Source organism: Lagopus leucura, unplaced genomic scaffold, assembly GCF_019238085.1.
Source record: "Lagopus leucura isolate 7727_CA_CO unplaced genomic scaffold, USGS_WTPT01 Super-Scaffold_100157, whole genome shotgun sequence".
In the NCBI taxonomy this organism is placed as follows: domain Eukaryota; kingdom Metazoa; phylum Chordata; class Aves; order Galliformes; family Phasianidae; genus Lagopus; species Lagopus leucura.
Genome location: NW_024962334.1, coordinates 36163708 through 36175874, shown reverse-complemented (window position 1 = coordinate 36175874; position 12167 = coordinate 36163708).

Sequence of the window (12167 nt, the reverse complement as noted above, 5' to 3'; positions counted from 1 at the left end):
AATACTGATAATGCCAGGCAAACTTCTTAACAGGTAACATTGAAGTTACCGAATACTTTGCTGAAAGTGTACCTTCAGCTAAAATTAAATATGAGCAAATGCCCTGGTTGGTGAATCCTCTTTTATAGTGCACAATATTAATTTTATATTGCTGTTAATGGTGAGCCCTTATCTAATTTGAGGACTTCTGAATAGTACAGAACATTTTGTGTGTCTCAAAAACCTTTTGCTCAGAAAATGCACAGAACTGCAGGTTTGGAAGTTATAATTTATGTGTTATTGAAAGGTTCCTTTTACTTGAGTAGGGAATCAGAAATTTAAAGAAATAAAAATACAGGACACTCTTCTGCAGAATTCCACCTGAAACACAAAGCCCCACTCACCTCCTTGGTGTCTCCAAATGTAGGTTTGGGGTTGCACTCCTGGGGACCATTCTCTGCACCCACCTGGGGACATCAGGCATTTAATCCACAGATGCTATTGACTACTTGAAATTTTAATCCACCTTGTATATGACAACAAACAAGTGACTGCATATGCATGTGCTTCCAGGCTCAACTGTTGTGTGTGAGTAATAGTAGGAAGAGAGGGCTACCAGAGAAGCTTTTCTGCCTCTGAAAGTAGCCTAATCCTGGAAGTTATAGAGTTGTTGAGTTCCTGGGACAGGAACAGTATGCGTGCCAAAGCACTACCCTGCAGCTCTGGCAGTCCTTGGTAGGTGCTGGAGATGAGCTCTGAAAGCCCCATGGAGCAGGCACCAGTGCCTAAGCTACGTGTGCTGCATCCTCAGCAGAAGGAGGTGCTGGTTCCCAGTATGGCCGTGGGATAGGAAAACAGATCAAGAAAATAAATAAAATCTGGAGTGTTTTATAACAGACAATTCTGTACAAGTTTTAAAGAGCTCAAGGGATGTTATTGTTTAAATAAATATTTAAGGGAGATTCCTCTCAACTTAAACAGAGAGCTGTAGCATACAGAAAGCAGCAACATTTGATTACAGACATGCAAGAGTCCAAAATCAAGCCACTGTGAACAAAGGCAGTGGTGGAAAAAGCAATTTTTTTTTTTTTTGGTTGTGTTTCTCCATGGCAGGTTATCCGCAACCCCATTTCTGCTTTGTGCCAAAAAGCAGCACGGGAGTACAAAGCAGTCGCAGCAGTGGGCACACTGTGTGAGTCCTTCTGGTGTTTCGCCTGATGGGATGGCTGGGGGAATGGGTAAGAGCGGGGTTTTAGCGTGGCGGGGCTGTGTGCAATGGGGCAAAGGTGGTTATGGATGGTCAGGCATAGCTCATAGAATCATAGAATCGGTCAGATCGGAAAAGACCTTCAAGATCACCAAGTCCAACCGCAATCTATCCATATTACCCTAACAACCCCCTGCTAAATCATGTCCCTGAGCACCACATCCTAATGGTTTTTGAACACATCCAGGGATGGTGACTCAACCTCCTCCCTGGGGAGCCTATTCCAGTGCTTAAACACCCTTTCTGTGAAGACGTTTTCCTGATCTCCAACCTAAATCTCCCCTGGCACAACTTGAGGCCATTTCCACTCATCCTATCACCTGTAATCAGTGAGAAGAGACCAGCCCCACTCTGTAAGCATCTTTCAGGAAGAGAGCAATAAGGTCTCCCCTCAGGCTTCTTTTCCCCAGACTAAACAGACCCAGTTGAAGGCCTCTGCAAGGGCCTTGTTGCCCTTCTTTGGATCTGCTCCAGCACTTCAATGTCCTTTCGGTACTGAGGTGCCCGAAACTGAACGCAGTACTCGAGGTGAGGCCTCACCAGTGCTGAGTACAGGTGCAGGATTACTTCCCTAGTACTGCTCACTACAACATTCCTGATACAAGCCGGGATGCCGTTGGCCCTCTTGGCCACCTGGGCATACTGCTGACTCGTATTCAGCCAACTGCCCATCATGAGGTAGGCTTTAGCCAAGACACGGTCACAGCCTTGGTGGTAGAGTGGTGCAAATCACCTTAAAATGCTGCTTTATTTGGCTGGGCTTGGGGATGGAAACATGGGTGGGAGTTTTTCTGTGGCTATAGAGCTCCTTGTGTGGTGAGTTTGGCACAGCCTAAGCTCAGTGCTGTGCTTGCTTTGATAGATGTGCCCTGCAGGTAGAAAATGCGAAGGGCATAAACATCCAACCAACAGCAGCAGAAAAGAGAGAAAAAATAAGAGAAACTCACTGCTGAGGGACAAGACATCCAAATAAAAGAGAAAACATGCTAAAAGATTGTAAGAGGTTAAAAAACAAAACAAACAAACAGCAACAACAAAAAAACACAACAACTTCAGAGAGTTTGAGATTATTAGGAACTTGTATATGTTGTAAGCCTATACATAGATTTTGGTTATGTTATTCACAGGGGCATTGTAAATAATAAAAAAGGACACACAGGAGCATCTGACACTTGCCTCAGAGTGGGAGACCTGAATTTAGGTCTGGGTGGGGCTTCCCAGATGATCTTTGCCAGTGCAAAAGGCTGAAACACTCATCTTCCTCACCCTATGCTGTAGCTCCTTCTTTTGGAAAAGATAAGGCCTCTCCTTATCCTTGCATCCGAAGTGAGGGAAGAGCCCCAAGTAGGACATGAACTACGTGGGAAAATACTGTTTGGATCATTAGGATGTTTGCTACAAGAATACTCAGCCACGGCTGTACCTTATTAGGAGACAAAATAGATGCAACTTTTCATGAACAATCTTTTTTTTCTCACCCTATCCCACCACTGGGTTACAGAACAACATAAAGACAAATTTATACCTGCAGCATAACTACAGGAAAGTTGCAGGCCTCCCTCAGGGTTGTGGTGAGCCTGAATCTTTCCAGACATGGGATCTGGAGATCTCAAAGGTGCTATACAACTGTCTTCCAAAACCCAAGCCTTGGTGTGGCTTAGGATAGGAGACCTGGCCTGTGCAGCCTGAGGAGACCAGGAGTCTGCAGAGTAGGGCAAAGCAGAATGTTTGGAAAGTAGCATTAACTTCTGAGACAAAATAGCACGTATTTCAATACTGTATGGAAACATAAGAAATAGGAATTGGACAAAAGCCTCACTTCATTCATTGAGAAACTGCAAAATGAATTTCATACACTTTAGCAAAGACTACATCCCAAGGCACAGTACTGTTGAACTAGTCATGTCACACAGGCCGGAGTAATTCAACCAAAACTGTAGGAAGAATGTGATGGGATAAAGCCAGATGCTAGCTGTGAATGTATCTGGGGTAAGAGCAGGTCTGAGTCTCAAGCAAGTTACAAGCAATGAAGGTTTGGGGTTTGTACCCATCAGGTGACCTCACTGTGAAAGAAGGTGTCTGAACCAGCAAGGGCTGCAGGTTAGGAGGCAGCAGCACTTCCAGAGTTGTGCAAGAGACCTTGCGTACAGCCACCCACTGGCTTCGTTAACGGTGTTAGTCTCTATGTGTGGTCAGTATATAGGAGCTGTAATAGCAATGTCTTCTGAGAGTTCTTCCCTTTGAAGTTCTTCCATGAGAATTTGATAGTTGCCACAAGGGCATGACCTATGAGCATCTCTGGTCCTTTGGCTATTCTGCTGACAGCTCCCGAGAGGCTGTGGCTGTTCATCTGGTCATTGCTCCCACACTGCCTTGTGCACCAAAGCCCTAATGTGAGCGTGGTCCTCCCAGGAGCTGATATTGATGAGGAAACACTGCTGCCTGTTTCTGTGAAAGGAGAGGCCATGCAAGATGTTCCATAGCTGGTATGTCTACAAGAAGTGAAAGAAATCAATGCTTCCTGCTGTTCTGGTGAGAAGGGAAGCGAGCAGACTGCAGCTCCCTACCTTCCAATGTAGGACTAACATCAAGTGGCAAAATGGAAACCCTGACATTTCACCATCTGCCTGCATATACTGCACAAGCATTACATACAGAAATAGGCTGTGAGAGCACTGTTAAGACTGAAAAACCCAGGAGATAAGAGATGCTAGAACAAGGACTCCCTTGTGCTATGTACATTATGATACATTTTAGAAGACCACCCATGAATTTGTCAGAGATCTCAGCTTTAATCCAGTTTACAAAGTGGACAGTCCTCATCGAGTAAGATGTTATACAGGATTGTGTGTTCTCCTCAGTGCTCAGGGTGGTCGTAGGCTTTAACTCAAGTCTCCCTCTATATAAAGAAGACCGATTTTTCACAACAGTGACAATCTCTGTATGGTCCCTGAATGCTTCACAGCATTTATCGTAGAACTGAATCATAGAATCATTAAGGTTGGAAAAGATCTCCAGGATCATCCAGCCATCCACTTGCCACCAATATTGCCCACTAAATCATATTCTTAAGTACCACATCTACACATTTCTTGATCATTTCCAGGAATGGTGACTCCACCACTTCCCTGGGCAACCTGTTCCAATGCCTCCCCATTCCTTCTGAAAAGAAATTCTTCCTGGTATCCAATCTGAACCTCTCCTGGCACAACTGAAGGCCATTCCCTCTTGTCCTATCACTGCTACCTGAGAGAAGAGGCCAACTCCCACCTCATCACAACCTCCTTTCAGGGACTTGTGGAGCGATAAGGTCTCCCATGAGTCTCCTCTAGACTGAACAATCCCACCTCCCTCAGTTGCTCTCCATCAGCATTGTGCTTCAGACTCCTCTCATCTTCATTGCCCTTCTTTCTCCACACATTCCAGGGCCTCAATATCTTTCTTGTAGTGAGGGACCCAAAACCGAACACAGTACTTGAGGTGTGGCCTTACCAGAGCTGAGTACAGAGAGATGATCACCTCCCTGATCCTGCTGGCAATACTATTTCTGATACAAGCCAGGATGCCGTTGGCTTTCCTGGCCATCTGAGCATACTGCTAGCTCATAGTTTGGCTGAGTGTTGACCATAACCCCCAGGTCTATTTCTTCCACACAGAAGGAGAGATGGGTGTTGAGGTCTGTCAACCAGGCTCTCTCCTCCAGGCCCATAGCATTGCCTGGGATTGCTGTGGCCAAAGTGCAGGACCCAGCATTTGGTCTTGTTGAACTTCATCTCATTGGCCTCAGCCCAGTATTCCAGCCTGTCCAGGTCTTTCCGTAGGGCCTTCCTACCCCCAAGCTCATGAACACTTCCCCACAATTTGGTTTCACCTGCAAACTTACTGAGTGTACACTCGGTTCCTTCATGCAGGTAAATAAACATATTATCACTCATGACTGGTTGCCAGCTGGATTTTGCTCCGTTCACCACCACTCCCTGGGTCTGGCCATCCAGCCAGTTTTTCACCCAGCAAAGGGTGAACCTGTCCAAGCCATGGGCTGCCAGATTCCCTAGGAGAATACTATGGGAGACTGTCAAAGGCTCTGCTGAAGTCTCCCTCATCCACCGGGCAGGCCACCCAGTCATAGAAGGAGATGAGGTTGATCAAAGAGGACCTGTCTTTCATGAACTCATGCTGGCGTGGCCTGATCCCCCAGTTATCCTGCACACGCTGTGTGGTTGCCCTCAAGATGATCTGTTCCATAACCTTCCCTGGCACCAAGGTCAGGCTGACAAGCCTGTAGTTCCCCAGACTATGCTACCAGCTGGGGTGTGATTGTGCTTCAGCCTCCTGAACCAAAACGTCACAGAGGAAAGGCATACAGGCAGACAGCTCAATCGCATTAAGCCCCATTTTGCCAGAGTCTGGCCAGGGGATAGGGCTGCTCAGTCCCTGCAGAGCTGTGGGAGTTGCAGAAGCTTGGTAGCACCCCTGGGTTGCACAGGAACTTTGGGGTCAGCTCTGGGATCTGCTGGGGCAGTGGGCTGGGCTCCCTTGCTGGGAGAAATCTCAGCAGATTTTGACTACTGAGCCCTAGCATGTCCTTAATAACTTGCTATTTTTTCCTTTCGAAGTCTATCACGAGGCCAAATTGGAGGAGATTTACAAAGTAAGAAAAAACAATAATAAAAGAAACCACAGTCCTGACACAAAGCTCAGAACCTGCCAAATTTCAGATCTCTACTCCAAAGCGCAGAGAAATAAGAGCTATCCAAAAGGATCACCAGGTTCTCCTCCTGTTTTTCCCTTCCTTTTTTTTTTTTTTTTCCAGTTGGACAACAATGCCTTTTTCCCCTATGTTCATTCTTGGAAATAGCTGGACAGTTTTGGCTGAAATTTTCCAGAAAAGAACTTAGCCTGAGGCAAACAATCAAGTAGGAAAAATTCAGTCTGAATGATTCTAGTCTGGCAAAGTTATAAGCAACTGTGAATGTGGTCTTATAGCAGGGCATGTTCGGGTAATCTTAATCATAGGAGTTAAACACATGGTCCCAACTTTGTCACATTCAAAGCTATAAAAGCGGATGATGCTGTTCCATTCAGGTGTGTCATATCATGATTCTGACTTGTCACCAGGATAAAAGCGTTAATGCAGTCATCCCACTGAGCCTTCCCACACCCTTCCCACTTGAACAGCTCTTTCCATCGAACAACTGGTCATACAGAAAACACACTTCCCTCGCCTCCAGTATTTGCGTTTGAGCTTCTGCTTCTTGGATGAGGCAGCTGATGCTAAAATGGGATTGCTCTCTGAACTAACATATTCAAAATTAATAGAAGAAGTAAAGCAACACACTCCTCTGGCAGTTTCCCATGCATATTTTCCATGAAAGTTCATTTTTCCACATGAACAAATTGTGAGTATGTGGGGGATTTTCACTGAATCTTGATATGGAGCTTAGAATTCTTGGCACCACTCTGGGAAGTTGAAATGACATCAGCTCAACTTTCTATATTGAAATTTTATAGTTGCTGCCTGACCACATTTCTTTGTTCTGCGCATATTCTCTCTCCTCCGAGCTGCCTCTGTGCCACGGCATGTGGTACACAACCACCGCAAAAAAGCCCCACGCCAGGCACTCACATGGTGAAGCCACATCATTTCCTCTAGGACTAAGCAGTGGTGCTGGCTTAGGGGAAGAGGTTACCTTTGCCAGCCAGGAGCTCCCTGCAGCACGGCAGCTCAGTGCTACAAGGGTCTTGGCACAGCATCCTCCTCCTCCTTCCTCTGGAGGGTGGCACAGGAATGGGACAGTGGGACTGGAGGGAACGGCTGTTGCAGGCACAGACACTGTGAGAAATCATCCCGCCTCAATCAAGGGAGGGAAAGAGGGGAAAAGAAAGAAGAGGATGGGAGATGAGGCTCCTGGAGACCAGTGAGCATAACCTGGAGCAGCACTGCCTTGCTGGAGGGAAGGAATTTGTGCCCTCCCCTCAGGGTGGGAAGCAGCAGCATGCTTTAAAATTAAGCAAAAATCTGAGTGTTGGTGTTCCTGTATTATCCCTCAGTGCAGGAGGTGCACTGTGTTCGGGGGTGCCCTGTGATTCCTGTTGGGACACTGAGAGTTAATAGAGTCAGTGTGGAGAGCACAGCACCACACAGACATCCTTCTGCCTGCCTGGATTTCAGCTAAGAGCAGATTTTAAGATAAAGATGATGCTTTCCTGCATCCTCTGGGACTCGGAAAGTCCTAAGAGCAAATAAAGGCAGATAATTATCTGGCACACTGTTATCCCAACATTCCTGAACGCACTGCGCTGTGTTAGTGTGAGGGTCGCACCGCCACGTCCCGCACACAGCCCTCACACAGCACATAGCCTGCACACAGCGCACAGCCCTCACATACAGCACACAGCCTGCACACAGCCCCCAGCCCAGAGCCCCCAGTGCCTGCAGGGCTGCAGCCCGCCTGTATCGCAGCAGTGCCCGGCACTGTCAGTGCTCCATCTCCTACACGCGTGGCGGGAGCTGCTGCCGTTGCCAGATTACCATTTCACCATTTCTCAGCTGTATGGGAGCAGCCACAGGAGAAGATTAACAGTTAAAGATTGTGAAGCCATTTGCCGAACGCTTCTCGCTATATAGGCAGCAACATTTGCACAGTCGCATTTGTAATGGTATTTTCACAGTCACATTGGTAGGCTCCTTTAGTATCCATGCAAACACACACAGAATGCAGCAAATCTTTACCTTCTGTGCAGGCAGGAGAGCCCCCGCTGTGCTCTCCTGGATCAGCAGCAGGGTGGGAAGCAGCACCACGAGAGCCCCTTGGGCACATCCATCAGCGGAGTTGTGTGACTCCCGCTCGCGTCTCTAAGTTTGCGCTCTGAATAGAGGCTGTGTTATTTTAACCACAGGATTTCTGGTCATGGGGGAGGAGAGATGGATTAGGTACGTTGCAGCCTAATGCTTCACATCTACCTCGGTTGCAACGAACTACTTTAAGCCCGATGTAAATAAGTGCTGTGAAAATATAAATTTCAAGAGCCCGCTCACCAATTATGCCTAAACTAACATGTTAAATAACTGCGGAAAATTCCAGAGGAATAAGATAACATACTTTTGTGTTCTTTCCTAAATAAAAGGCATGTGTGGAATTCCATGCTAGATACTGAGACAAGTGAGAGATAGCAGATGAACTGTGCAAAGCAGGCTCTGCAAGGTGCTGTGCCTCTGAAAGTGATATTCCCAACACCTGTTGGCATGGATTTCATCAGACATCAGTGCAAATTGCTTTTTCATGGCTTGTAAAAAGCATGGCTACGAGGAGTTTGTATATAGCATTTCAAAAAACATCACAAATAAAGCTCTTCAAGGAAAAAAACAGGCTGTAGAATAGGGGAGCACAGGTATTAGCATGCTGAGTGAGTGCCACCTCCAGCAAGGCTGCTGGCCTGATCGCCTCCTGTGGCTCACAGATTGCTGCGGAGATCGTCAGATGCAGGCAACACACTGTGCCCAGGGAGCTGGTGTGGCAGCTGTGATTTTTTTTTGGTCCAGCTCCAAATCCTCATCATTTCCTGCTCTGTGACACCTCTGTGCTTCAGCTGTCACTGCACAGCCCCAGCTCCCAGGTCCACCTCCAGCTGCCGGCTCAGGAGGACGGATCTGATGAGTGCTGGGGAGGAGTGTTGTGTAAACAAAGCGCTCCTTAATGTTTGAGCTGAACCGAGGGGAAGGATGAATGCAAAACGCTGGAGGAAAGAAGGACAAGTTCCCTTTTGTCTCTGACAACAGAGGCTTCACGAGCACAATTTTAATTCCATTTTGGATAAAACCTGGCTCTATAAATAACATTATTTTGCCCTTACATAATGCTTTTCATCCTGAGGCATTCCCAAGTGCTTTGCAGATGTAATCAGCCCATCCGAGAAGTGCCAGCAGGCATCCCTGCCTGTGGAGCTAGAAGCAGTCCGGCTGCCACCACAGCGTCCTGCTCCTGGCTGCTGTGTCCTGTGGTCCATGCGGGCTCTGGGAGAACCCAGACTGAGTTCTGGTCTAGTGCCTTGAACCACCAGTGTGGGCAGGAGTGTTCTGATCCATCACCCAGGGGGTCCTCAGGAAGGATGAAGGCCTCTGGTTCATGGAATAATAGAAACAGAAATGTTTGTTTTGAAAGGGACCCTCAAAAGCCATTTGGTCCAATCCCCTACAATGAACAGGGACACTTACACTAGATCAGGTGCTCAGAGGCCTGTCCAGCCTGACCTTGGGTGTCTCCAGGGTTGGGGGATCCACCACCTCTTTGGGTACCCTGTGCCAGTGCCTGACAACCCTTAATTTAGAAAACTTCTTCCTTTTGTCCAATCTAAATCTCCCTCTTTTCATTTGAAACCATTTCCTCTTGTTTGTAGTCATTTCCCCTTGGCAGGCTGGTTCTCCTGCTAAGGAACATGCTCTGGAGACTGAGCTGCCCACGTGCCCAGCCTGACTCAGCTGAGCTTGGTTTTGGCCTTGGGAGCAGGGACAGGACTGGGATCCTAGCATCTGTGCCAGCAATGGGCAGGGCTGGGCACCAAGCTGGAGTCTCCCAGTTAGAGATACTCTCTCTCCCAGGCACAGATACTGATGTGTCAGGCACCGGACCTGTGCACCAACGCTGCAAGCTGCTGGACAGCCCTGCAGGAAGAAAATGACACTTTTTTTCCTGTGCTTTTGTGCTCCATATGGAAAGAGGAGTTTTGCTTGCACAAAGGTTTCTGTGCTGCAGAGGGGTGTATTTTCAATTTTTGCTTAGCAGGCTAGATAGAAAACAGTAGGAGGAAGAGAGGACAACAGAAGTTCCTCTGCAGGTTGACCTGAGAAGATTCCATTTTTTCCAGAGAAACTCAAAGAAAACTCAAAAACAGTGGGGGTTAGAGAAAGCGAATCAAGTGAAAACATTTGATCCTAACGTATGGTTTCACTTTTCAATCTTTCTCTTAGGTCAGACTGAGACTACACTTAATTTACAAAGAAACAGCACTTTAAAAACAAACAAAAAGGAAATGAAGATTTTCATTTCTAAAATGGCAAGGCAAGGCGTTCCGCCTTCCTCACTGCCGCTGTGTCTTAGCAGTGAGATATGTTCAGAGTCCGTTTCCCTTCTCCCAGACAAGTCAGTGAACTGGACCCAGATTCACAGGCTGTTTTGTTCAAGTCTGTGTATTTTTGAAAAATAAATAAATAAAACAGTTCTGTCTGAAACCCTTGCCAGATTTATACCCTGACACAGCAGCCAGCATCTGGAGGCCAAACACCTGCCCAGGGATGAAGCTTGCCCAATAGCATGGAAATTAGTTGGAATGGCTGTTTCACAAGTGTAAATGGCAACAAGCTACTGCCAACCAGTGAGAGGAACCTTCCCTTTCAGTACCCTCTGCACCACACTGGTATTTCTGCACCACAACACCACCAGGCAGGTAGTAGTGCTCGCCCACCTTTTGCCAAAGCCTGCAAAAAATGCACAGCCCATGCCAGATTTATGTAGGAATTACGTTTTGCATCTCAAGCATTGCTCAGATGAATCAAGCCACAAAAGAAAGGAAATGTGAAGCCCAGTGAACGCTACAAAGGAGTCCAGTTTTGTAATAACGCCTGCAGTGGCCTCCTCTTCTGAGATAATGGGGTGAAGAATTCATACTAGGCATTCTTGGTAGAAAGCAACATGTTAAAGGAACCTGAATAGAGTTACAGAATCATAGAATTTATAGAATCATAGAGTGGTTTGTGTTGGAAGGGACCTTAATGATGATATAGACCAACCCCCTGTCATGGTTCTCGCCCAGAAGATGAGGCTGCCGAGGGCCCCATCCAGCCTGGCTTTGAGTACTTCCAGGGATGGGGCACCTGCATCTTGTCTAGGCAGCTCTGTCAGGGTCTCACTACCCCCTGAGTAATGATTTTTTTCCTAACAACAAAGCTAAATTTCCCCTTTTTTAGTTTAAAGTCGTTCACCCTCATTGCCTGTCTATTTTGCACATTTTCTCCCTCTTTTATAAAGTGAACTGAGGTTTAGGGATAAACTGTTTCTGCTCCTTTTGAATTAGGAAGCCATTTCTAGAAGTGACATTGCCAGTCTATGCTGCTAAAATGCCTTCAGATAGGATCCAAACAAACCTGTAAGACTGATCTAGGAAACACAAGCTTTTGGGAAGAAAGCCCACTGGGAATGGTAGCAGGCCATATTTTCACACTTCTGCTCTGTAGTTTTGACAGCTGGTACTTGCTTCTGTTGAAAAATAAAGCAAAAGTTTTCTTTAATCAAAGTACCAGGGAGCTGAGGCCCTGAACCAGCCCTTCCTGATATCAGATGCCATAAGGCACACAATCGCGATCGTTGTCAAAAAAGAAAAAAATAATGACAAGAAAAGTGAATTTAAGCTGATACCTCTTCAATTATTTTCTTTTGGAATTATGGTGCTTTTTTTGCTGTTCTATTTATTTCTAAAATTATGTCAATCACAACCGTCAGCGAGCACCAAACCCCAAACAATGTGACAAGTTGAACAAACACAACAGCTGCAGGTTAACCCACTGGATTCCACTCTGTGATGGATTTTCAGATACTTGGCACCAAAGCCAAGGTGCTGCAATAACTATATAAAGCAAGACCTCCAGAGACCTCATTTCCCCTTGTTCTTTGAAGGAGTCATCTCATTATTTCACTCATGAAAGGGGAGCTCAGCTCTTCTGAGTACCTGCCCTCACTTGGCAGGACCAGGTTCTGGAGAAACACTGTCCCTACACCTCTGCCTTCATCCCCATCTTCATGTTGAAAGGAACCATCTTTCCTTCATGTCCTCGGTCTGGCTTTTCAGTTCCAAGCATTAATTCCTGTGGTGAGACCTCACTCCCATGTAGGTGTCCCAGCCCCTCTGGCATGGTAGGGCACACCCC